Source organism: Scomber japonicus, chromosome 2 (genome assembly GCF_027409825.1).
Source record: "Scomber japonicus isolate fScoJap1 chromosome 2, fScoJap1.pri, whole genome shotgun sequence".
NCBI lineage: Eukaryota > Metazoa > Chordata > Actinopteri > Scombriformes > Scombridae > Scomber > Scomber japonicus.
The window spans coordinates 21,986,818-22,009,487 of record NC_070579.1 but is presented as its reverse complement, the minus strand read 5'-3'; positions in this window follow the sequence as shown (position 1 = coordinate 22,009,487).

Sequence of the window (22,670 nt, the reverse complement as noted above, 5' to 3'; positions counted from 1 at the left end):
CTTGTGCCCTGAGCCGCCAGTTCCTCTCTGACAGGTTCAATGGCTGCCTGGCTGTGGGTCATGCCTGAACACGTGGGGCTGTATCTTGTCAGGAACCTGATGGCTCTACACTGGGACTGCTTATCTCACTGACAGCCTCACTGCCGGCACTGTGGCAGGTGAAAACGAGGGAGTGAAGGGCAGGAAGGAATAGGGAAGGAAGGGAGAGTCAAGAGAAAGGTATGGGAATGAGCAATGAGAGAACTGGGGAGGGTATAAGTGACAAAAGATAAAGAGAGAGAAGAAAAGGAGGGCAAAGTTTGGAAGGGATAGTAGAACTGAGAGATGAAGCAGTAGGGATTTGAGTGGGACTAAATTAGTGATGAAGGGAGAGATTTAAAGAAGGAAATGGGGAATTTAAGAGGATGGGATGATGGGACGTGGACAGAAGGAAGGAATATAATGCAGAGGAGAGAGTAAGGAGGAGGGAAGGGATGACAGTCAACGATAAAGGCAAAAAGGTTGAATGAAGTGAGGGATACCAATTATTTGAGCTAAAGGGTAACATCAAGGTGAATTGAGAAATGTTGATGACTCTGAACAAAAAAGAAAGAGTACTGTAACATGGGAGATCTTAACAGGAAGTGGGGAGACAAGGAGGATAAGAAAATAGAAAAAATGCAGGCTGATAAAGCTCCTTTGCGTCTTATGAGTGAAAGGCGAGGGGAGGCAGCCAAACAAGTAAGACAGAGGTGAAGACAGGTTATCCACTCATGCATTCAGGCATCAGAGATACAAGGCTGATAGAGAGGAGAGATACAGATAAGTCAGCAGCAAATGTTACCACCGATGCTGATGCTCATTTCACTTTTGTTCACTGTATTGAGAAAAAAAATGAAAATTATGTCAACACCTTATAGCAAATAGGCTACACTATAATAGAACAGATATTTGATGACAAAATCATTGAAGTGAGAAAAAAACTTTAATTCCTGTGTGTGTGTGTGTGTGTGTGTGTGTGTGTGTGTGTGTGTGTGTGTTTCATAGACTGTATATACATATGGGCTTAATAAGGCATGACATCATCCTTTGGTTTGAATTGGAGCTTGTTTAAAGCCTAGAGTTAAATATTAATATATTAAGCCTTGTTTAAATATTAATATAATGTTGACAATTTGTATATTTTGAGCTGGAACAAACTTGAATGGGAGAAAAAAGGCAGAGAGATATTGCCCATGACCACGACAATAGAGGAAGCTGATGGCATTTCAAAAGACATGGCACATAAGGTTGGGGCTTACAATAACCATGTGCCATGGATTTAAATAAACTTGTGTTAGAAAATGTTAACTGGTTTGAAGCTAACCCAGACCTCCAATATGGCTATGCAATGGCTTGCATTTCTACTTTTTTGAAACCTCCAAGGAAAAAGGTAAAGCATGACAACAGAGAAAATGCTGAAATTTTAGAATCAATCCATGTGCTATCTGGAAAACATGAGGAGACTTTCCGGAAAATCTTCATATCGCCATAGGGAAAACAACAGAATCAACTTCAAAACAGATGGAGAAGGTAACCTTGACAGTCAAGCAGTAACTTTGAATGTTAATCAACAGAAACAAATACTGGCAGGCATGAAAAACCTGATCCGTAAATTACAAGCAGAATATAAGACTCTGAAGACAGATATCACTGACTGTCAGTGTTATAGCTGAAGGTGTTCCTTTAAGATTCATAGCATGAGGGAGGAAGATGGAGAAGACATCACGAGCAGGATTATTGATATCCTAGGGAAAGTGGCTCCCAAAATTTGTAACAGTCTAAAGGAGGGGGTTGACATCATCCCTTGCATTAGGTAACAACGACAACATGGCTCAAGTAGATCAACCATTCTCCTGTTTGCAATGTAACTTCATTGTGATGCTGTCTGGAAGGGGGAAAAAAGCTCAATGTTTCTATTTGACAACAAACTAAGAAGCAACCAAACCAAACCGTGAAAGATTCTTTCTGTGGCGCTTTTGTCTTCATAAATGGAAAAAAAAAAATCGACTGCACAGAGGAAAAATAAATTCTCAAGAGTAAATCCTAGCTTACTTGAGAAGTCCCATACAAGCAACTTTTACTTTAACCACAGAGTTGCCAGAGTTTTAGCCATTGGAGGTGTCAACATATTTAATTATAAAACCGTTGATCCGCTTATTTCATAGCTTCTAACACCTACATTATTTTCATTTTGAATCCTCAAGGACTAGAACCACGCTCTCTGTTACTATGGTTGAAATGGTTAATCACCACCTCATTCTTGATTGAATCCTTTCAGCACATTTCAAGGTCTTTTCGTGTTCAATTGGTCCAAAGGTAAACCGCTTTTTCTTTAGTCTTTTTTGTATGTTTAACACTTTGACTTTCATGTCTTTAAATGTCAGGGGTATTAGGAATATTACTGAGAGGAAAGCAGCCTTTTTATTATGCAAGACAATTGAGGTTGATTTGATTTTACTTCAGGAAACACAATTCTGGAAAACGCAATAGGGTAACTTAGCTTGCTTTAGCCATGGTACTAGTCATTCAGCTCGGGTATGTAAAGGTTTCATTCCCACGCTTCTGACAAGGTCTTACTTAAAGCACCCCTCCAGTGAGTCATTTCCTGATCATGCTGATGAGCAACACTATTTGCCAAATATGTTTTGACAAATAACTTAATTTTGTGCGCAAAATTTAAACAAATTAAAAAAAAAAATATTACTAAAATAGAAGAATGATGTGTGAGTAAAACGCTGCAGTCATAGTCATCCTTATAAATCCCTTGGTTTTTGTGAGCATCACATACTGTAGTGTAGGCTGCTGATACAGTATGAGGCACCAGTGTTTCAAACTAAAAACGTGATGCAGACTTGATGCAACAACAGATTAATGCTTTAGGTATAAATAATTTATTTCAATTAAATACTCTCCAACCAAAATTGAGACAGGGTTAGGGTTATTAATTTAATGTAGTTAAAGCAGGAAAGTCAGTAAATCAGTCTGCACTGAAAAAAAAAAAAAATTATATATATATATATATATATATATATATATATATATATATATATATATAGAGAGAGAGAGAGAGAGAGAGCGAGAGAGAGAGAGAGAGAGAGATAGATAGATAGATATTAGGGATGCTCGATATTGATTTTTCTGCCGATATCCAATATTACCCAACTCCCCAACTCCGATACCAATATCACCCGATACTGATACATGCAGGCTTTTTACACCAAAACTGTTGGATAACAACATAACATATCTCCTATTGTGGTATTAACACATTATGCCTAATTTTATTGTGATGCCCCACTGGATGCATAAATGCAACAATTCAACTTAAGTTATGGAAAAACGTGCCAATATGGCACTGCCATATTTATTATGCTGCTTTGCAGCAAATCTACTATCCATAGGACACACTTGGAAATAGTACCAAACCACAGACATAAGCCCCATTTCTCTAGGCAGGAAGTCCTCTCACTCGCTCCTCTCGGCTGTTGTGTCTCCAGCAGAGTAGGACCCAGATAGGACCCACCGGACTCTGACGGTGACGTCACAGAGGCGACTCTCCGAAAGCATAACAGAGAAAATGACAACGAGGAGGTAAGCCTTGTTTCTGGTTTGTGTGGACGCTATGAACTTGTTAGCCATGGTTAGCGACCCGTGAGTCTAGCGTGTTGTTGATGTACGTCATCAAGCATGCGCCGGTAAACGTCCCATGCTGCGTTCAGGCTCGGAAATGCTGAAGCCAGCCGATAGGCTATACCAATCGGTATACCAGTCGGTTATACCGATACTTCCCGATATTATATTTTATATTAAATACGGACATCCCTAATAAATACTGTACCATTCACAAAGTGTAGGGCAGTTTTGTTTTAGAAAAAAAATTGACAAGATACAAAACACTTTTACAAGTGCTGAGACAAATTTACAAGTGGCGAAATACTTTTGTCAGTTCCGAAACAAATTTACAAATTAAAGGGAATGTACTAAATACCAGAAGTGACACGGAAGTCATAAAGTGAGCAGTGACAGTCCACCAGTATGTTTCCTTAAATGCTAAATAAATCATAGACATATATACTTAACTCAACTTTTAGAACTCAACTTAACTCAACTTTTAGAACCAGGTCTGGCAACTGAGGAGAAAATTTAAAGCAAGATGTCATTGTTTAGGACAGGTGACCCATTAATAAAGTGGCTATTATCTGATTTCACCTGGTTTTCATATACAGTATCTCGCCTGTTATTGACAAGTAATGTAGTCTATAGCTAATGATGTAGTACATGGAGGGGTAAGGCTATTATATCACTACCATTCTGACACATAGCCAATGCATTAGAATGACAATTTGGTTGTCATGGTAATGGATTTTGTCTGATTATTAACCATGATCTCAGTCTTTGTTTGAGAAAGAACGTTAATGGTTAAACAAGAAGTAACAATGGCTGGAGTGGGGCTTTAATGAAATAACATTCAAAAATTGAAGGAATTAAACAATAGGTACCAAGGTTTGTCTATAATTATTTGCAGTGACTTTAATGAATGTCCTAATGATATGGAGAATAGATACCCTCCTTCACCAAGCTTCACAGAACAGTAACCTATAGTTTCATTGCTCTGCTCCAACCTTTCCTTGACTGATGTTTCTTCAACCCTAGAACAAAAGAATACACTTAGTGTAATAGAAGACAGATTTTAAAATCAGTAATCAATCTTTTATTAATTTCTACCTCTACCCTTCAATTAGTGAAAGAAGTAACTCATTTTTATGCTCCATTATCGGGCCATAAGCCAATCTTTTAGAAACTGGCTTCTATCCAGGAGACCTCTGGTATGCAAGGCCATTGGAAATTCAACAGTTCTTTTAAAAAATAATTCATTTAGACATTATTTAACAGACCAGCAGATGAAATCCACAATGGTCAAACAATGACTATAGGAAAACATGGGAATTCTTTAAAATGTTGATATAAAGGAACAAGGAACTAAAGAAAGAAAATAATGCAAGAAGCTGAATACTTAACCTTCTACTAACAAAAGACATTTTATGGGGGGAAATATAATTGAAGGACAACTGCAACTACAACCAGAACACAAATTACTTTTCTGCTCTTGAGAAAAGAAATTTTAAAAAGAAATTATTATGTGGCCTTTATATTAATGGAGCGCTAAAGATATTTTCTAATGTTGTCACTCAGTGTATTTAATGGAACATTATATGAATCAAAATTTAATGCAAAAGTTTGTGCAAGTATTCGGCAAAAAAAAATGTATACCAATATCTTGTCTTGTATCTTTTTTTATAACTATGTGTGACTCTGATTTGTCAGCTAATTATATTAAATATGCATTATTAAGCGTTAGGTTTTACATACACATTAGGGAACTTATTCAAAATCCATTAATCTGTGTACAAAGAAGACATCAAAGAGAGATGGCAGCTACAATTAAACAAGGCATTATCTCTTATTCCCAAACCCCATAGGACCCATTACTAGATAACCAACATTGTATTATTCTTTTCACAATATTTATGAAAAACAGACATATTAGTTATTATAAGACTCATCTTATTATTTGTTGGATGCAATTAATTAAATGTGATTGTTGACATTGTCAGTATGTTTTACAAAGATATTAATAGGTTGGTTATAATTAATTTCAATACATAAAAAAAAATTAAAAGCGGGTTCAGGCAGGGTTGCTCTGTTTTTCCTTTTTTTAGTTGCCAAATAATGGTTGATTTAATATTGTAAATACCAGAAATTTTAAAGCAATTTCAAAAACAATTAAAGCTGCAAGCAGAGTTGGGCGGGACTTAACGTAACTCTACTCCTAGTGACTGCCAGTGCTATTGCACTCTAAGGGAATTCCACATTGGCTTTAACTTCAAACCGTGGTTGTTGCTGCTTAGTGTGCTCATAGCGGTCGAGCACAAGACATCACAGGTGACCTTTTAAAGCTGGAAGGTGTGTGTCTTTAATATCTCGCTTCCTCGTCTTCCTCCCCCCTCATCGTTCCCTTCTTTTCTATAATAGAGGCAATTACCTCTCATCTTCTCATCTTATCGGGAGCCTCCTTCACCCACTGTCTCTTTTTCCCTTTCTCCTCTTCTCTATCACTTTATTTCTCGACAGTCTCCTTGTCTTCTACCACACCCTTTAACTGTCAAAAGCCCTCTTTTCTTTGAAAAAAAGAAGTCTATTTTCTTAAAAGCTGACAGGGAGGTTCTGATGGTGATTTGGTAGCGTGTCATTGCGGGTAATGGCGTTTGGAGTTCCCAGTTTCACTGGACTACATTATGAAGTGTTTGATCTATACGCACCCTTCTTAGCAATCTTCTCCTTTTTTTAACTGTAGAGATCCTTTGACAGGCGTAGAAATGAGACGGAAGACTCCAAGAGACTTTTCAATCTCTTCTGAAAGGAAATGGGAGCACAGGGGCGGGTGGCTGGTGGGAATGGACAAAATCTCATATATTTTAGGAGTTTTCATACGTTTTTTTCACAGCAGAATGGTAGTTTTAATATTTCAACTCCCTGATTGAGGTATTATGGTTCAGGACTGCATTAGAGCTTCACCACAGCTTCCCTTGTGCAAGTGATATCCCTCTCCAAAGCAGTGAATACATTTACAATGGAATCCTATTTCTGCATTGAAATGGGGTTTGGGTGTTTTGAACAGAATATGTGCCATACCAGAGTATCTGATTATGGTGCTTTCTTCCAGTAAAAGAGAAATTGATACAAGGCCTGTACAACAGTTGAGGTCTTGTGTCTTATCTGAGCATATTGATTGTCGAGGCTTTGTGTAAGCAGTGAGTAACTGAGCAAATGGTGAGAAAACAGAGGCTGGAGAAAGTCTGATTGAGAGGGATAGATGGATGAGAAGAGGAGCTTTTCAGATGTGTTAACCCATAGTATCATACTGTATTGAATGCATGCCATCTGTCTCTGCACCTCGTATTAAAAACTCCTTCAGAGAAATCACAATTACATTGCATACATACACACTCACACACTCTCCCAACACCTCTAATTGCTGCGTAGGCAGCCACCTTTGACATCCTCAGTCAAAGGACCTTCACACTTGCGCAAGCAGACTCACAAGCCCATGTGTCTACATGCTGCTCACAGAGACACACCTGCACCTCGGCCCGCACAAACATAGATGCATACTTGGCATAGAAAATTAGTAAATAAGAGTAAGATCAATTTCATGCATTTCAAAATCCCTTTTCTGCAAAGTTGTGTAGAAGTGTTGGTGAAAAGGCAATCATCTAGACCGTGTTTGTGGAGCTGTGAGAGTTTGAGAAAGTGTGGGTGGATGTCTTGCTAGCAATCTTAATAAACATCACAAGCACCTTTAATTAACTACATTCTCCTGTGACGACAAGGTACTAACAAGACCAACGACACTCAATCGTGCCTGAGGAAGAGTGTTTGCACGTGTGTGCTTTGGTATCAGTGTGTATGCAGCATGTGTGCGTGGAGGTGTGTGACTTTGTGTGTGTGTGTGTTTGTTCGTGTGTGTCTCCGTGTTGGCGCACAGCACCTCCCCCTCTTCATGCTCTGTGCCTTTGTGTCAAGAATTAGTGGAGATTCATAATTGCATGAAAACTAATTTCATCTCTGAAAACCCTATTTAATGGCTGAGATTTTATTGCCTCATCCTCTGTGGTTATAAATTATGTGAATTACTGTTCTTTTTGCTTATAAGTATGCAGTATGCAGAAATTAAGCTTCTCAGTGGTTAAAAGATACAGTTTGAATAATGGTTACTTGTAATACATTATGTGTTATCTCCCATACAACAATAGGCCCTGCAACTTTCAAGAGCAGTTTATATCTTAGAAAAGACCTGCTTCATATCTGCGAGGCTGATTTGATTTTAATGTGCATTTAAATGCCTGGAAGAACTCCGATACATCATTAATGTCCACTGATCTTCCACTGGTGCAGGGCTGGCCTAGCACAGTGAACACACAGTAAGTGATGCTCTGAAATACAGACCTTTCCATGTCCTCTCCAACATGTCAAATTTATATTTATGAGTTTTTGGTGGAGAACCATCTTGTGTCTACATTATGTCTTTCCTTCGATACAATATGTGAGAGGCATACAATTTAAGCTCTAATTAATGATTAATGCCCGCATCAAGCGTTTTCTCGTGTTATTTCATTTTACATGTACTTTATTGTTTGTATATTTATTTTAATTCATTGTTCACTTTGTTTTTTTTACCCGTGCTTCTGTAAAGCATCTTTGAGTACCAAGAAAAGCGCTATACAAATAAAATGTATTATTATTATTATTTAATCCAGATAACTAAGACTACCCCAGTAGGCAAGTCAGATCATGTGTTCAGGTTCCCAATATCATGCATTATTGACATTAAGATATTTTCAAACTTAACTCTAGTGGTAGCTGGCCATGTAGATATTTCTGGTTTAATGTGTTAAGGTTTTGAGATATCTGTCTCTCAGATTTCTTCTTTAACATTGATACATTTAAAAGATGAAAAGTGAATTGAACTGTTTTTTTTTTGTTTTTTTTTAGCACTGATAAATTACATTAGATAATGCTATTGTGATATATTCCTTTTCAGAATCCTTGACCAAGTTATTATGGATAATCTGCAATGTTAAAAGTTTTAATATGAAACACTTTGTACCACAGTTATTCAGGGTAACAAGGACATCGGGCCTCATTCACTAATATGGGCACAGAAATGTTCTTACTCTACACAAAACAAGTGCTTGCACAAAATCACAGCTGGATTCATGACAGGTGCCCACCAGACAATTTTGTTCTCACCACTGTGTGTATGTTTGTGAATCAGAATCATTCTAAATTACCACCACACCTCTATTTCTCTATATAAGGACATCTGTTTAGTGTATCATAAAGAGCGCTGTGCTGAACAGAGAAGTTGAGTTATAAGAGATGACCCCGAAAGTTAAAAAGTCACTCATTTCATAATTGTTAGATGATATTTGTAATTTCTTGTGTGTTTTATAATTAAGGAGTGCAACAATTGTATTTAAATGAAAATAGCATTGCTGCTTGCAAAAGTCAATTAATACAAAGAATATATTTTGTACGCAGATGATGCAATACAAAGCATTAATAAAAACACTGGAACAGTTATTGGATGTCCTCGCAAATAAAAAAGTTCATGATGTAATATATAATAATATGTGTGTGTGTGTGTGTGTGTGTGTGTATGTGTGTGTCATTTGCTTCAGAAAAATAAGATAAATCCATAAGGAAAAGTAAAATATTTCACAAATGTATTCAGTATACATTTGTGCGTATGCGCTGAATGAGGCCCATTGTTTCTGGAAATACATCAAAACAAAATAAAACCTCACCTCAAATTTCTGTAAAAATTAAAACAAAATTATCCTTCTAAAAGTATGACTAGATACCACTAAAGGGGCGTTTTCTGTCTTGCAATTTGGGCAAACTAAAGTGGTACTTCAGCCGAATCTATTTATTGCGTGGCAAACACTCTCTGAAATGTGGGTGTAAAAGGTTAGTAGTTTACGCACTGAGGGAGAGCTATAGCTTTTCACAAAGGAAAAACATATTTACCAACATAAACCCATCAAACCACTTAACAACAATCATTTACTATGCATTACAGAGATCTCAAACTACCTAACTGCCAGCATTGACTATAGAATATTGCCAAATGGATATTGTCATAGATATTTGTCAGACCTCAGTGTCACTGTGAAAACCGAGTGATGCAGAAATGTGGAGAAGTGCTCAGTTTGACTGGTGTGTGGTGAGCAGGTGTAGAAAATGGATCATCTCTCAACAGTGACTAAAAGGTGTCTCAGAGAAGAACTAAAGTAACAAGGACATTACTCGATCATATCCCAGTCCCGAAGAGTTGGTTGTGTACATACATGTATGGAAACTTTTTGCACCAGGTAAAAATATCTGCAATTAACAGAAAATCAATAAAATTGTTGCATAAGCCCTATAAACACAGTGAGGGAGCAATTACTCTCACATGGAATTTTTATTTCTGTGTAATTTTGATTTATTTTGATACACTTTTGTTCAAATGTGAGCTCTTGTATTTTATTTGCAATAAACACTCCAGATCTACCTAGTTTTGGCACAGGAATTCTGTTTATTTGGTCATTTGAATATACACAGCCCATTTTTTTTCACTCCAATCAATATCCATTTCATTGCAATTACATATTGATAATTACAGATTTGATTTAAGCACTGCAGCTCCACATTGGTGTTTCAGTGTAACTTTTTCCATTGTTTTTTGAGGGGGGATACAGTCTCTCCCTCTCAGAACAGTTTTGTTTTACTGACATGTTGGCAAAGATGCAGAGCCACATTCTAATTGTTGTAACTTGATGTCCCCCTTGCTGACTGCCTCTGTGTGTGTGTGTGTGTGTGTGTGTGTGTGTGTGTGTGTGTGTGTGTGTGTGTGTGTGTGTGTGTGTGTGTGTGTGGAGCAGATGCGTAAGTGAGAGGAGATTGAGAGACGGAAAGAGAACAGGGAAGAAGAATTTCTAAGATAATCAAAGTCAGCCAAATTACATTGAACACATTCCTGTTTGAATTCAGAATATATACAGTTGATATTATTACATCATCACTTCTTGCAAGAACACATTAAGCGAAACACAGCAGATAATTATTCACTGACATTTGTATTAAAATCACTAATTTAAAAAAGCCTCTCCTTATCAAATGTTATGATGCGTGACAAGATGATGATGATCATTAGTATATGAATAAGCTTAATGGCAAAAAGTGTGACCAAGTGTAGCAGCAGCTTAAAATGTAAAACAAGAGCTCAACAATTTAAATGTAATTTATATTAACAGGAGAACTCTGTTGTTTTTGAGTTTCTCTAATGTATAGCTGGATTTAACATGTTTGGAGAAAATGTGGTTGTGTTTATTTGTCTTGTGTGATAAAGCCAAAGTGAGTTTTTTATGAATCCAATAATATAGGTAAAATGAGTGAATGTGTGAAAATCATGTTTACATGTATAAAGCCAATAGTTTATACAGTGTATATTTCTTATACAGTATCTTATTTTATTTTATTTTATTTTATTTGTATGCTGCATTGGACTGCTCAAATGAAGTTTTGTTGTATACTTGCAATGACAACAAAGATCTATTCTATTCTATTTCATTCCTGCATAAACTAAAAACATTAAAGGAATAATTCAATATTTTAGGAAATATGCTTACTTGCTTTCTTGCTCAGAGTTACATGATAAAACTGATACCACTCTCATATCTGTCCAGTAAATAAGAAGCTACAGCCAGCTGCTGGTTTATTTATATACCCTTAAAGGCAGGAAAAAGCGGTAAACAGCCAGCCATGCTCTGTCTAAAGGAGACAAAGTCAGCCCACCAACAGCTCTGAAATTCATTTATTAACAGGCTGTAGCTTGTTTGTTTCATCCATACAAAAAAACAAGTGTTAAAATGACATGTTGATTTGATTTTACAGGGGTTATGCAAGAACTGCTGTTTGTTGGCGGAGTGCAGTAACTTTCTGGAGTCTTGTTTCTGTGAGGTTGCCAGGCAACCAGTGGTATCACTCTTCACACCTAACTCTCAAGAAAAAGAATAACCACATTTCCTACTCTTTTAGTGTCACAATGCACATGGCGAACAACAAACAAAAGAAAACCGCAGCAAGAGCTTCACTCATGATTATCATCACATTGGTGACAGATGGCAGCAGAAAAAGAACAAAACCAGCAGTCATCAGACTCCATAACATCATTCACAAGTAGATCTTCAGGAGAGCAATAAAACAAACAGCAGCATCGCTGCTTTATGATTTTGCTGAGCACACAACCACCAACCGAACAGATCTAAGACATCAAGTCACCACATACATTTTAGTGCAGGTAGCATACTTAGTTTGTGGAGAAAAGCAGTTATCACCCCGGTAGAGGATATACCCTATGAGATTAATCAGTCCCATTCCGTCTTATTTGCTTGCCATTAAAATTTAACATGCTTGTCTGTTCATATCAGCATCTGATGTAATCTATCTGTGGAGATATACAGTTAGAAAACACTGTTTTAACTCACTGAAGCTAGCTATTGCAAATACCACAAGCAGCAGCATAAACCTCAAAAAAACTAAAAGTACATTGTACTGTTACCACCTCTGAAAGGTGACTAAAGAATAAGGATTGGGAAGTAATATAAACCAGCTGTTGTAAATAAAGTAGAGAATTAAAAAAAAAAATGCAAATGCAACATAGTAAACTGCCTGTGGATGCTGTTCCAAATAAAAACCCAAATGTAACAAAAAGAGGACTCCTAAACTTGAGCTAAAACTAAAACACAAAGAAAACAAGGAAAACTAAACCTCACTTTCTAGACCTATTCTTCAGTGGCTTCGACAAGCATGAACAAATTAAGAACTGCATCCCCGCTCCTGATGTGTGTAAACTTGACATCACCTGCAAAAAAATGTGCAAGCTGATCTAAAGTTGCTGTCACTGTGGAGAGGAGGAGACAGAGGCACAATGACAGAATACGCAGAGAACAGGTTTTTTCCACCCATGTTAATATTTATGGAGTGGAATATTTTTTTTGCTGTAACTCATTTGTTCCACTTGTTCAACTCTTCCAGAACCTTTAATTCCATGGGATCAAATTTATTTTTGCTCATACAGGCTTATTGCTCGTCCAAACTCTCCATTAAGACAAGCAAAACCCTCAGTTAAATATTGCTGTCTCCACCTTGTTGTCATTTGTACAGTTATTCTTAGTAGATCACCTGCAAAATGCATGTTAACCAAACTGCAATTTAATACCATTTATTTTTTATCTAAGTATATCAGGCCTTAAGCTGTGTGTGCAATCAATGGTAACCAGAACTATACCTGGCCCATTCTCCAGGTAGCAAATGAGCCTTGTACTAGTTTCACAGCAATAGATATCTATAGCATTGACAAGCACAGTTATGGACCGAGTACTGCTTACTAATTTCACAGAGCTCCTAAACATAACAACAATGACACAGCCTGACTGACAGGCTGGCCAGATGCTGCTCCAATCACAATCACCGCCGAGGTTAACCAAGAAGTGGGAGAAGCCTTGGAGACTGGAGTTTAAAAAAGTAAAGAAAAAAATTACACACATACAAACACAAGGCAGGGGTTAGTGGTGGATGTAACAAGGATGTGTATGGAGAACTGGAGGACCAGTCTACACACAGATAAACTCACCTTGTGTTAGTATTCAGGCGTGATACTCACTACCTAATGGGGAATGAAGAGGTCAGCAGCCTTTTCCTTCTGAAACTTTATTATTGCATAATCTCTACAGAGCTTGGCGAGATATTTTATCTGGGTTGTACTAATAAAACTTCTACTAATAATAGGACTATATAAGAACAGGTGTCGTGGTGGTGTTAGAATTAAGTACTAAGCATAACAGGAGCAATAATGATTGCACCAGGTCATTACAAGGTATCATAAAGCTGTAAATATGCTTTGCTAAAAAAGATTATGAAGTCAGACAATAAAAACAAAACCAAGAAAATGATGAAAAGCAAAAGTGTCATTACTCAGCACACATGCATACTGTATGCACACAGTCCCACACAACCACAGTCTTTAAATGTGTCAAGGCAGCTGCTTACTCTGCAAGCATATTGTCATGGGAGAATGCTGTATCAGAGTAAAGTAGGAAAGAAGAAGAAAAAGCAATAATAAAGTGTGTCGCTTCTTAAAAATGAAACCCCGAATGTCTCAAAGGATGGGACTTGTGTGTGTCTGTGTGTGTAGGTTTGTGAGTGTATGTTTTATATTCAGGCTCACAATTTTGCTTTTGATATTAATGTTTAAGTTTGTGAGAATAACATACTTTAGATCCATCTCCGACCAGACACTGCTCCCTGGGGGTGTTCACGGCTTGACTGTAATAGTCAGGTGTTTTGGTAATATGACTGTATAAATGGTCTGTCTTAGGCTACTTTTCGGGACAATTTTCAGACTTTGGACCACTTAATTGCCAAAGCTTGTCCAACTGGGGACAAAAGCCATGTGCCTAATGGGAAAAAGCTTGTTTTAGGGTCAGTGGTTAAGGTTAGTGTCACATTAAGGTTAGGCGAGTTGTGGTTAGGGTTAGGATAAATCTCCAGAAAATGAATGTAAGTCTATGGAATGTCCTCAATAATACCAAAAATGACAATGATCTGATGTGCTGTGTGTGTGTGTGTGTGTGTGTGTGTGTGTGTGAGAGAGAGAGAGAGAGAGAGAGAGAGAGAGAGAGAGAGAGAGAGAGAGAGAGAGAGAGAGAGAGAGAGAGAGAGTGTGTGTGTGTGTGTGTGTGTGTGTGTGTGTGTGAGACAGTCCCCACTCCACTAAACAATTCAGGTGATGGTCTTATGCGCACAGTTGTTTTTGTTCATTATGGATTCAATATATTGACTCAAGCCAGTAAACAAAACTGCAATGCTCTTTATTATTAGCCTCTCATACTGACAAGTGTCTGACAGCACACTTTCTCACATTTTGTTCCTTTGCCTTCAAACTGCTTTATGTCTGTGACAGATTTGTATTGGCAAATATCAGACGGCAGATTTGCCATTAAAAACTGGATGAAAGGGTTGCACAAAGATAAAAGAGATAGTGTTATGGAAGTTTTCTTTATGTTGTTGCCTCTTATAAACTTTAAATATTACAAAAATGTCTCATACAACCAGAAGCAAGAAAATATATCAATCGTAAGAGAAGCATCTCATCATTGTATTGTGAAATGCATTTGCAAAAACCGCATCTTGCAAAATGTAGAAGATGTTTAAATATTGAATGTCTGGCAAACATTCAACAGCAGAAGGGACCACTTATATTCATTGTTACTTTGGCCAACAGGGGCATGAAATAAACTAACAGCCACTTGAGCTCTTTAATAACCTGCAATAATTGTAATGATATAGTGTATTAAAGATAACCAGTGATGTTGATGAGGCCATTAATCAAGAAAGTTAAAGCGATATGTTAACACACTTGAGGTCTGCAACCTCAATATGAACCTAAGTTGTTGCAATAAATTAATTATCCTGACTAATTTGCAAATGTATGCTACTACAGATCAAAATCAATTCTAATCAGTTGTTGCAGTCACTGTTTAAGTTTCTACCATGTATCATTCTTAAGCTACTGTGTTGATGAGTTTATACATGCTGATGCCACCATGTTGGTGCAACGTTCTGTATTTAGTGCTCATGGGGCCTGATTTACTAAGATCTCAAATAATGGGTATTAAGTTGCATGCACAGCACAATAGATTGCGCATTTAGTTAGCGTGAGTTTAACAGGTGAGCTACTAAGAATAACTGCGTAAATGAAATCAGGTGTAACAGGGTGGAGACAGCAGTATTTAAATGAGGGTTTTGCATGTCTTAATGGAGAGTTTGGACAACGAGAAAGCCTGCAAGTGCAAAATAAAATTAACCAATATATTGAGTTATAACAAAGAAAATATTCCCAGAAACAACACCATATGGGAGAGTATTTGTGTGTATTAATATTAACACGCGTGGAAAAAATCTGTCCTGTGCATATTCTGTCAGTGTGCCTCTGGCTCCTCCTCACTGTAGCAAATTATGGATATTATAAGATATTAAAAATAGTTCTCGTAATCAGGGGCACCACCGGAAGTTTTCCAGAAATTACGGGTATTAATTGAATCAAATACCGTAATTCAATTTAATAGACTTGCCTAAAGTCAATTAATTACTCTTCTCTCTTTGCCCAGTGTGCAGCCCGGTAATACCTGCCCTTCAAAGGTATTATTTATAGACGCAGTTACCAACAGAAACATTTCCTTCAGGTTTGGTAAATCACAATGCGTGTGCTAAATAACATATTAGCATTTTCTCCTCCCTGTATTTTGCACACTGGGATTAAACGCCCCATATTACATATTCATTATGGCAAACGTACTGAATGGACAGTGCGTATTATCTTGCACAGTTGAAAGACACAAGCCTCATTGCGCCATGTTAGTAGATCAGCTTGCACATTTTTTGCGGGTGATGTCAAGTTTACACATGTTTTTACATACGCACACCTTTAGTAAATCAGGACCATGGTGAGCAGATTGAAAATGTGGGAAATGGTGACTTCACAGCCAAATGTGAGGTCTATAGGCGCGTTTCCAATGCAGGAACTTCGGGGTAATTTTACGGGGCCAGCCCCGTTGGTGCGTGTCTCCACTGCCTCCCCCACAGGGCCATTTACAGGAACTTTTACGGGGGCCAACGGAGTACTCACTCCAGGGTAGGTACTCCGTTCGGCCCTGAAAAGCTCCTGGGTGGGGCTTGAGGTTAACCTATGGCAGGCTCTGATGCCATCAGAAAGCACCAAAACAACCGGCATTTTTAAAATCCTGCAGAAGGGGAGCATTAGCCTAGCAGACACCGCTGTAAACAACAAGAAAACAGGAACTTTTTTTACCAGGAACTCCTGCAGTGGAAACGCCGCTTATGTCTTTGCCCCACATATGCAAAAACATTTGCATTATGCATTTAGGCAATGATAAATATTTAAAAAAGACATGCAACAAGGTGTTCAGTGTGACAGAGAACTTGGAGGTTTTTTTAGCAGAAGCATGGTGTTTCTATGACTCCATCCTAAGTTTGTTCTTGGTTTTCTCTTCATCCCTCCAGGCACAGAATGACTCAAGTCGTGTTCCATAAGTGAGCCCATCATGTCTTTCCCATTCTGTATGAGAATTGAATAGACTCAGAGAACAAAGAACAGAGCTTCATTTTTCTTTTGTATTTTTTAAAATACTCCCCAAGAAATAAAGATGTGTTTAATTCAGACTCCATATGGGGACTCCAGATCACATTGATTATTCAGATCACTACCAGCCACTTCGCAGAACTTGATTGTGGTAATGTGATGATTAAGAACTTGGTACCTGTGCTGGCTGTGGTGATGCAGATTTAATGTGTGATGCTGCTGCCAGACGTCTATATGGCCAAAAGTAAAGCTTCAGGTATCTTTTCCTCACCTACAAACAGACGATCCACGGCCACCGCTTTTGAGCTTGTCTCATGTGTTCAGCTGTCTGAAATGGATGCTCACTGCAGTGTCAAAACACAGTCAAACTGCCTCATCCAAGTCATCTGGAACCTTTTTCACAGAGCTGTTTGCTTGATCAGAAATCAGGACTTTGAATCCCTGAGGTGCTCCAAATGTAACAAACCAAAACTGAACAGAAAAGTGTATAAACACTATGAAAACGACCTGAACACAGCTGGTAGCAGCATTGAATAAAAATGTTTATTCTGAAACAAAACCAATTGTCTGGGGTTTGAACAAGCCAGCTGTGTTTTTATTTAACTTTATTGTGTGTGCCTCTGTATGTGTCTGGTTTTGTTTGCTGCATGATAGCCCGCAGTGACAAAGTGACATTTTGTACCAATTCAGAGAATTTTCCCCAGGGGTGATGGCGACAATACACAGGTGCACACACACACACACACACACACACACACACACACACACACACACACACACACACACACACAGTTGTACACAAACACTAATGTGAAGTCTGACTTTGGACAAGTTTGACTGAGGGGAAATGAGATACTATTTCTGCTCACTCAGACAATAGTGTTCCTTTTAACTCCATGACAGAATCTCAGCAATCACCTTGAGATGAAGCCTGAAGATAAGGCCAGATTAGATGGGCATGGAGATATGAGGGAGATAAAAGTCTTTAACAGACAGCAAAGGATCTAATTAGCACAATGAAGATTTCTACCATCTGGCTGACTCAGCTATGGTGTCATCAACCTTTTGTGTCGGAGGAAGGAAGTCTTGTCAGGGATAAAAATTTTGTATGTTTGGCTGCAAACCTCTGTGTGTATGTGTGTGTGTGTGTGTGTGTGTGTGTGTGTGTGTGTGTGTGTGTGTGTTCATGACACAACTATTCACCCAATTACTGTAAATACAAATGTTTCCTATTGTTTGATGTTATATTGTGCCCACATACAGTATATACACAAGGTTTTTGTCCACATGTGTGTGTGTGTGTTTGCTTATATTTCAATGCTATGTTCCCTAAGACATTTACATTTTTAAGGGGATGCAACTTATCCCAGGCCTTTCTCATCCACGATCCATTATGTATTACTTTAAAAATATAAACGCTATATTATTAAACATTTAACCAGGAGATTTGTGTCTTTATACATCCTGGAAAGACTGGTTAATTCACTGACGATTTTATTTATATTTATATCCATTTCTTAACACAAAAACAAGAAAGTGACACTTCACTGGGTTGAGTCCTAGCAACCACCATAGCAACGATAAACACTGATAACATTTTGTAATAAGAACTGACAAACTACAGTTTGTTTATCGTTACTATATGAAGCTTTGGACAATATATTGTACATTTATCGACATAAATGTCATCAACAGGCATTGTAAAGACTCAAAATGTTGCATTTCCCACAGTATGGAGCTGTTCAGCTTGAGGGTCTAGTTTCAGGGGTTTGCACAGGCGCACTGATCGCTCTATCTAATATCTACTACAGCTGAATTAATAAATGCATTGCATATAGATGACCTGCGTTAAGAAAAAGTAAAGATGTTGCTTTATTCCAGATATTAAAGCCATAACGGTCACCGCTTTGTTTCTCTTTTTATTCCTCACAACAAGTTACGTTTGCTGAGGATCATGGGTAGGCTAAAGTAGCCACTTCCACTAATGTCCAAAGCGGCAGAAACAAAACGTATTTCTCACAATCGAAAGTGAAATAATTAAAACTGATGATCATAACATTCACCCAACATTTCAGTGAGTTATCCAGGACACTTTCTTGTTTTTGTGTTAAGAAATGTTGAGGATATAAATAAAATCATCAGTGAATTAGCCAGTCTTTCCGGGACGTTTAAAGACACAAAAGGGGTCAAATCTCCTGGTTAAATGTTTAATAATATTGCGTTTATATTTTTTAAGTAATATATAATATTCATGGATTACTGGATATGAATCAGTAGATTAAATTTTCAGGGCTATTTTAAGAACTGCCGTGAGATTTGGTTGCACAGGCGCACTGATCACTTGTGTCACTGCATGTATTTAGATTCGTATGATATCATATGAAAAGTACTTCACAACTTTTCGTACAATATCATACAAACAGAAGATGAGGATACAATCCATAGAGCATGCAATAATGCCTGTAGATTTTTTGCACACTTAAGGTGAAAAGCAAACTTGTAATGATAAAAACATTGAGTTAAGAGGAGGATACCTTCATATCTTTTTTTTCAAAGTTATTTTATAATACTGTGTATAATCAGTTTTCTTCTAAATGTATGTTTATACTCTCAGTTTGCCTGTTGTCTGACTTCATCAAAATACCCTGTATAAAAATATATCTGGCACAGAGCTTAAAAGGTGACACTTTTGAGGGATTACTTTTTTTTCCTGTGGATGTCAGGTGATTGACAGTCAGTGCAGCATAGGTGTAAAATGATAAGAAAAAAACTAAATGAACTCAACTCCTAAAAGTTCAACAAAACACGGCAACTATGGGAAACCAAATTAAGGCTTCTTGTTTATTGTGGTGGTTTACCAGGCACAAACCATTTTCAAGTCTGTGGAAGTTGTTTTCCAAACAGTAAATGAATTCCATTAATTTATGTCTACCTCCAATATCTTGACTACACCACCAGAAATAAGCTGAAAAGCCAGAGACAATTGGCAGAAGTTTACAAAAAACACTTTTAAGTTGAGATTGGAGTTTTGAAAATAGTCAACAAGGGTATTCACATAGGAAGGCACAATCCCAAAAGAGATCTTATGACATCTGTTCCTAGACACAAATGTGCTTGTTCTAACACTAAAATGAAAACAAGGGAATTCTCTGCATTTTACTTGAGAGAGAGCAATAATCATAACCATAGGCAGGCATGCAGTATAGCAGTTATATATGACAATGACACTTCTTCAGTAAATTTAAAGATTTGATGCATTGCCAAGCTACATTCTGGGGTAGCACCGGAGGCTGCATTCAATATCACAACAGCACAATCACTCATTTGCTCTGCATTTAATCACAGTCAACTGACACTTTTTAAACCTTATTCAGTGTTTCAGAAAATAGTGCTGCAAATACAAAACCTGGTAAAAATGGTACAATCAGATTTTTGGACATTTTGGGTGTTTTGGTGCTTCAATGAGGTAAAATATTTTCCATAATATTTTTTTTGTTCTGACACCGAGAACTTAAGAACATTAATAAAAGTATGTATTTAAAAGTATCACATAAGACATAAGAAACATCTTATGAGAAATAGATCAGATTACAAAGTAATTAAGCAGAATAGAGAACATGAAATAAATAAATAACGTTTTTCCTCTATCCATTAAATTTAAGTTCTTGATTGTATTTGTGATTTTTTTTTTTTCTTTAAGAAGGATGCTGTGTCTGTTTGAAAATCACAAAGTCATCTCACAAAAAACACACTAACCCACACAACTTTATTTCCATGTTAATTTTGTGTGGGGTAATTTGTGACAATTTAACAGGACATGCAATTTTGTGGCCTTGAGCTACTGTATCACCATATATATATATATATATTTATATATATATTTACTGTGTTTACCTTTTCTCTTGCTTCCCTCTGTGTTTAGAACAATACTGGAAAAGATGGGCATGGAGGGGAAGGTCCAGCCCCAAAAATTACATCAGGAATAACTATTTACAGATTATTATTATTTTATTATTCTTTCTCTTGTGTGTTTTCCTTCTTTCTTCTCCTTTCCTTTATTCTTCTCCTTTCTTCTCTCTTATAATTTTGTCAGCTTTTTCACCGTCTTTTCGGTCGTGGCGTCTTTCTCGTCTTATGGGCGGGAACAGCTGGTGACGCAACCAGGAAATGCCTCGAAGGCTAGACCGTCTCATTTAACAACGGTTGATGCATCCTTCGGAGGTTCCTCAGAAGTTCCTCGCAGTTGGGTCGGAATTGTGACACAGCCATGTACTGAATAATCCTAAACACCGATTCTGCTTCTTCAGAAGCAGAAGAGGCTCACGGTCGTAAACATCTAGTCACGTGTACTCTGAGATGGACGTGCAGGTCAGGAAATGACGTAAACGGACCATATGTGGTTTGTTATTTGTGTTATTACGTTACGTGTTGGACTAAATACATGGACATATTGAGGAAAGTATTCCGGTTTTATGGAAACGGATTTCATATTTCACAAGAATGGATACTTGGCGAGCTGTACAGAAAGTGCTGAGTCATAAGATGATCGTTGTGGATAAAGGGAAGACTTTGAAGGTATGTAGGCATTATAGCTTTTCTTACTTAGCTCAGGGGCTAGCCGAGCTAATCGCTAATACTATTACGGCTGTGAGCAACCATATAAGTCGTGAGTGGTCTTGAATGAATCAGGACAATCTAAGCTTTCCAACGATGTACGGCATGAATATATATGTTTAAGGGTTGGTGTTTAAAACATGCATAAGAACTTGTGGCTACCTCCTAACATCCGTCCCGTCCCCTACACGGAACAGCGTGCGTTAAGTGGATAACTCTGTTTTATGTATTGTAATTCAACACAGCCACATTCCAACTATTATAATCAGTCTCAAATTTAGAAATTGAAAAGCAAAAGGTTAATTTCACTGAACAACAGTAATATCTCAGGAGACCATCCACTTGAATTCAAGGCATTGAACCTTTTGTTAAACACTGAAATGTTAAACATTCATGTTTTTAAGAGATAATCTTTTGGAAACACCTGTGAAGCTGAAACATGCAGAACAAAATGGTTTGACATTATTTGAATGACATTTAAAAAACTGTACTGTCAGTATCTGAATGTTTGTGTCAGAACAGAACAGATATTAAGTCAGATACCACAGGAAAATATCTACTGTAAGACAAATATGACTGTAGCAAACAAACCTATTTTAGACTCCTTTTTTTAAATGTAACCATTGTACCAGCTCAAACTAGCAACCCAGGTCAAATTTGTACCTCTGCTGTAAACATTATGAGACATGTGGTTTCTAGATTTTCTTAAACTTGTATTAACTCATTTTTTGGTCAATTGGGTAAACACGCTAAAGTGTTTCACGATATATGGAACACACTATTTCTTTTATTTATTGGGGGGTTAAACTGGGAAGGCACATCAGATATTTTTTTTGTTATTGGGAGGGACTTTATTTATTTATTATTTTGCACACACAACTCTTAATGGTTGCATTTTAGATTTATTTGAAACATGTTGTTTTCTTTTCAAAATATGTATTTTATGTGTGTATAGTATAGCATTGCATTATCTGTTTTTACTGTAAAGCACTTTGTAACTTTGTTTAAGTGCTATATAAATAAAGTTATTATTATTACCAGTATTATTATTTTTATTATTATTATTATTATTAAAACCTTCAAATCTGCCTGTTCAGTTTGTGTTGGAAGGTGAAGGGTTAAATGAAAGACAATCTCTTTGCCAGCATTTTGTGCCTTTTTTAAACTCTTAATTTTGTTTTAAAGTAACTTTCATTAATGTGATCATCATAGAGTAATCCTATAACAGCCTCAGTGCCAAATGATGTTCTGGCTGCTGATGCTACTG